This window comes from Tamandua tetradactyla, chromosome X, assembly GCF_023851605.1.
Source record: "Tamandua tetradactyla isolate mTamTet1 chromosome X, mTamTet1.pri, whole genome shotgun sequence".
Taxonomy (NCBI): domain Eukaryota; kingdom Metazoa; phylum Chordata; class Mammalia; order Pilosa; family Myrmecophagidae; genus Tamandua; species Tamandua tetradactyla.
The window spans coordinates 131,623,070-131,629,438 of record NC_135353.1 but is presented as its reverse complement, the minus strand read 5'-3'; positions in this window follow the sequence as shown (position 1 = coordinate 131,629,438).

Below are 6,369 nucleotides of genomic sequence, written 5' to 3'. Positions count from 1 at the left end.
TTTATTACTATTTAGTGTTCTTCTATGTCTTTTATAATAGTTTTGCATTTAAAGTTTATTTTATCCAATTTTAGTATAGCTATCCCAGCTCTTTTTTGGTTACTCTTTGCATGGAATATCTTTTTCCAACCTTACACTTTCAACCTATCTGTGTCCTTGGGTCTAAGGTGAGTGTCTTGTAAACAGCATATAGTTGGATCATACTTTTTAAAATATATTTTTATTGAAAAACAAAATAGCATACAAACATGAACATTCTTAACGTATGAACATTCCATTCTTGGTGTAAAATCAATGGCTCACAATATCATCACATAGATGTATATTCATCATCATGATCATTTCTTAGAATATTTGCATCACTCCAGAAAAAGAAATAAAAAGAAAAATCTCATACATACCTTACCCTTACCCCTCCCTCTCATTGACCACTAGTATTTCCATCTACTCAATATATTTTAACCTTTATTCCCCCTATTTTTTTTCTATACCCCTTACCATTCCCTTTCATTGATCACTAGTATTTTAATCTATTCAATTTATTTTAACATTTGTTCCCCCTATTATTTATTTATAATCCATATTTTTTTTATAAATTAGTGAAATTTTATTTATTATTGCAATGTATAAATTACACTTCTAGGGGCTTATATATAACCAAATTCCAACAAAGCATCAAGCATCAGTGACATGGTTATCAACCTGATAAGGATATTGAAATTTTAGAGCACAGTTTCCAAAATGTCCTTTAATGCCTATTTGTTTTGTGAGATTTTAATAAATGTTCCAACCTAAAGAGGGTTTAATAGTCCAATAATTTTGGAAAATTCTCCATATTTTATTTCCTCTAGAAATCCCCATGCATGTTAGCACTTTAAAGAAATCTTGCAGTAAAGAAAAGTTATTTAATTTATTTAAACCAGCATTGGCAAAACACATTGACCCAAAAATCCTTTTAAAAAGTAAGGCAAATGAAAGGGTGCACTGGTGATTCAGTGGTAGAATGCTTGCTTTTCATTGAAGACACTCGGATTAGATTCCTGGACCATGCATTCCAAAAAAAAAAAAAAATGTAAGGCAAATATAAATATCTAGTCATCTATGGAATGCATTCTGAGAGTCTCTGATTTGTAATATACATAATGTTTTCATTTTTATATCTATATTCAGAGAGGTTAAATTTTTCTTATACTTTATTCAATTGTCCATTCATCCCTCCCCCCAAATCAATTGAATGCCTACATCAATTGAATGGCAGATATTGTAATTTTTAAAATAAATGGTAAAGCCAAGCCTTGAAAATAAATTATCTTGTTTCAACTAAATTCTCTTTCTACTGTGATTTTCCCATTGTACTGGAGTGGTTTCAACCGAAATTCATTTATAATGCCAGGTATTTCTAAGACATTATGGCACTGAAATACGAAATCTAATCCTAGATTTTTCCCTAAACTACAAGATCGTGAGTAAATTTCTCCCCTGTTCTTTACCTTTGCTTTCCTTTTCTGCAGTTGTAAATGTGATTCTAAATGTATCACAAACCAGTCTCTGGGTATTCTTTTTTTTTTAAATATCAACATACAGATGTGAACATTCTTACCATATGAATTATATACCATTCTTGGTATATAATTAATAACTCACAATATCATCACATAGTTGTTTATTCATCATCATGATAATTTCTTAGAACATTTGCATCAATTCAGAAAAAGAAATAAAAAGAAAAAAGTTCACACATATCATACCCCTTACCCCTCCCTTTCATTGATCACTAGCATTTCAATCTACTAAATTTATTTTAACATTCATTTCCCTTATTGTTTATTTATTTTTAATCCATATGTTTTACTCATCTGTCCATGCTGTACATAAAAAGAGCATCAGACACAAAGTTTTCACAAGCATACAGTCACATTGTGAAAGCTTTATCATTCTACATTCATCCTCAAGAAACATGGCTATGGGAACACAGCTCTACAGTTTCAGGCACTTCCCTCTAGCCTCTCTAATACACCTTTAACTAAAAAGGGGATATCTATACAATGTGTAAAGAATAACCTCCAGGATAACCTCTCTACTCTGTTTGAAATCTCTCAGCCACTGACACTTTGTTTTGTCTCATTTCTCTCCCCCCCCCTTTTTTTTTTGAGAAAGTTTTCTCAGCCCCTTGATGCTGTGTCCCAGCTCATTCTAGGAATTCTGTCTCACGTTGCCAGGGAGATTTACACCCCTGATAGTCATGTCCCATGTATAAAGAGGGAGGGCAGTGAGTTTGTTTGCCATGTTGGCTGAGAGAGAGATAGGCCACATCTGAGCAATAAAAGAGGTTCTCTGGGGGTGACTCTTAGGCTAATTTTAAGTAGGCTTAGCCTATCCTTTGCAGGAATAAGTTTCATATGAACAAATTCCAAGATTGAGTGCTTGGCCTATTGATTTGGTTATCCCCACTGCTTGCAAGAATATCAGGAATTCTCAAAATGGGGAGGTTGAATTTCCCCCTTTCTTGCCATTCCCCCAAGGCAACTTTGCAAATATTTCTTTATTCACTGTTCAATCACTCTGGGATTTACTGGGACATTACACTGGACAAACCTACAAAATCTCATGCCGTATTCAAGGCTCCATGTATTAATGGTGTTCAATTAACCTCTCCATATAAGTTATATTAGGAAACACACTAATCAAAATATAAATTTTGTACCAAATAAACATTTTTTGCATTAATCTCACACAGAAGTTGAAGTTTTAAAATATGAATGGCCATCTATTTTCAACACGCTTCAGTATTGACATTCCTTTGTTCTTCCTCATACAAAAATATTTTTTAATTTGTACTTTAGTCATTATCATTGCACACCCTAGGCATTCCTAGATTATACTATCTGAGTCTTTATCATCTATCTTTCCTTCTGGTTTCATATGTGCCCCCAGCCCTCCTCCCTCTATCATTCTCACTTTCAGCTTCATTCAGTGTACTTACATTATTATGCTACAATCAGGTAGTATTGTGTTATCCATTTCTGATGGATAATACTTTTTATCCATTCCGCCAATCTTTGCTTGATTTGTCTATTGAATCCATAACATTCAATGTTATTACTTTAAATGGAGTATTTACTTCAGCCACTTTATCCTTTTGTTTTTATGTGCCATATCTTTTTTGTCTCTATTTTTGCCCTTTTTGTTATCCTTACTATAGTCTTCATTTCTCCACTCTACTCCAAGCTTCTGTCCTGTCTTTTCCTTTCAGTCTACAAAACCTCCTTAGTATTTACTATAGTGCAGTTCTCTTGTTGATGAACTCTCAGTTTCTGATTATCTGTGACTATTTAAAACTCTCCCTCATTTTAGAAGGACGCTTTGCCAGGTAAAGAAATTTTGGCTAGTAGTTTTTCTCTTTTAGTGCCTTAATTATATCTTACTACTGCCTTCTTGCTTCCATGGACTGATGAGAAATTGGCACTTTGTTATGGAGGAAATTCTGTATGTGAAAATCTGCTTTTCTCTTGCTACTTTCAGAATTCTCTATCTTTGACATTGGACATTTTGATTAATATGTGTCTTGGAGTAGGTCCGTTATGGTTAATTCTGATTGGAGTATATTGCTCTTTTTGGACATGTATATATATATATATATATATATATATATATATATATATATATATGTCTTTCATAAGAGTTCAGAAATTTTGGGCCCTTTGTCCTTCAAATATTCTTTCTGCCCTTTTCCCTTCTCTTCTCCTTCTGGGACACCCATAATGTGTATGTGTGTGTGCTTTGTGCAGTCTCTCAATTCCCTGATACCCTCTTCAATTTTTTCTATTCTTTTCTTTATCTGTAAGATTTTAACTTTCCTATCTTCTAGTTTACTGATTCCTTCTTCTACATGTTCAAATTGGCTATTATGTACCTCTAGATTTTTAAAATTTTTAATTTCTTCTATTGTGCTTTCATTACCATAATTTCTGTTGTTTCTTTTTACACTTTCAAATTCTTTATTCTCACACAGTATATTCTTATTATCCTTTATCACTTTGCCCATATTTTCCTTCATCTACTTGAATTGATTTAAGAGATTTGTTTGAACATATTTTATTGGCTTTTCCAAATTCTTTATCTCCTCTGAAATTTTAATTTGTTCCCTTGACTGGCCCATATCTTCCTACTTCATGGTATGGTTTGCAATTTTTTGCTGAATGTACAGGTATCTGATTATATTGATGTGTTTACTGTAAAGGTCAGTTTCTTTCTCTTGCCTAGAGTTTTGTTATTGATTAGCTTTGTGTTAAGGCTTTTCTTTAATGCTTTGTTCAACTTTTTCTAGACCTTAAAATTGCCTGTGTTTGACTCATCATATATATATTTTTTTAGTTCTTCTTCATCTGATTCTTGCTCTGGATATGTGATACAATTCTTAAGATTGCACCTTTTGTGCCATTGTTTCACCCCCAGTAGAAAGCTTCCTTTCTTCTCTTCTTTCTCCAGAAATCATGATCTATTCCACCTGTTTTTGTTTTTCTTCTACACTTTTTTTTAACCTCTTCCATTGTCTGTAGCTGCTTTTGCCTGGAGAACATATTCTTGGAGGAGGTTCAACCTGGAGAGGAGTTTTGCAAGTCAGTATTACCCTACCAAAACAGGACCAGGGACCCACAAACGGGGCACATACTGGTTCCAAAGTACCCTGGGGAGGGGATCAGACCAGACACCAGAAGCCTCTTTGACAACTCTCTGAAGCCTTGACAATTTTCCTGGCCTGCCCAGCAAATGGCGCACTTCAGAAAACTTCCCCACTGCCTGATAATATCCTTCAGCTTTATATCTCCAGTATCTCCAACTGTCTTTGAGGTGTGGTTGAAACAATGGCTGCCACCACCTTTGTCAAACAGGAGTTCATACAGTTATTGAGATGGCTAGGTTCTGGTGGCAACCTGGCCAAGTGATTACACCCAGTTGTCTGGTCAGGAAAGTACTAATCTGACCATTGCTGCAAGGATATTTTGTGGCTGATAAATAAGCCAGAAGGCTGGTATATTAAATCATCAGCCAGTCTATTGCATCTGGACTGATCACATCTGTGATCAACTAAGGCATGTCTAGCACAATGAGATTATCAATATGTTTAAGGCTTTTACAGAAGAATAGAGACCCTTTCGCTGTTTTTTCAGCCAGCAAGCTTCTCTTGTGACGTTTACCCAGATCCTTCATCAGAGCCCTCAGCTTCACAGCCCGGTGTATGGATTTCAGACTCTTCCATTCCCATGGTTGCATGAGATACCTTTATAAATCTCATATTTGCAGATCTCTTTTGTTGGTTTTGTTTCTCTAGAGAACCCTGACTGACACAGTAACTCAGACTCAGGACCAAGTGATCCAAGTTCACAAATCAAAAGTCACAATCAGTGCATGGTTGTGCTCAGCCTTCCCTGCACCCTGTTCTTGGGGAGTGGGACTTTTATGTTCCTTAATTTCTGAAGCAGATAACCAGGGACTGGGATCCAACATGGCCTTCTGTGAGAGTGAGGGATGGGCACTGGCACCCACTGTGCAGAGAGAGCCACTCACAGTTCTTTACACTTGCTTATCAGCCTCTTCCTCCCACTCTTCTCTGGATGCTGTGCAATGTTCTTCTGGACTCAAGAGTCCTAGAACAGTAATTTCAGACAGTTCCTGCCTGTTTGCTAGCTCTTTTGGAGGAAGGACTGAGTCCTGAAGTTCCCTATTCTGCCATCTTCCCCAGATGTCCTCTTTGATTATCATATCACCAACTGATTTTTGACCAGTGTGCCAAGTCCACTCAATGAGGAAAGAATAGTCTCTTCAACAAATGGTGCTGGGAAAACTGCAAAGCCATATGCGAAAAAAAAAAAAAAAAAAAAAAGGACATGGACCCCTGCCTCACAACATATACAAAAGTCAACTCAAAATGAATCAAAGACCTAAATATAAGAACCAAAGTTATAAAGCACCTAGAAGAAAACAGAGGGAAGCATTATCAGGAACTTATGTTTGGCAGTGGTTTCCTTGACTTTACATCCTTTACAAAAAGATGAGCAATGAGAGACAAATTAGATAAACAGGACCTCATCAAAATAAAGAAGTTTGTGCATCAAAGAACCTTATCATGAAAGTAAAAAGACAATCTACTCAATGGGAGAAAATATTTGGCAACCACATATCCAATAAGGGTTTAATATCTTTAGATATACAAAGAAATCCTACAGCTCAACAACAAAAAAAGACAATCCAATGTAAAAGTGGTCAAATGGCCTGAATAGACATTTCTTCAAAATGGATATACAAATGACTAAAAAGCCCATGAAAAGATGTTCAACATCACTAGCTATTAGAGAAATGCAATCAAAA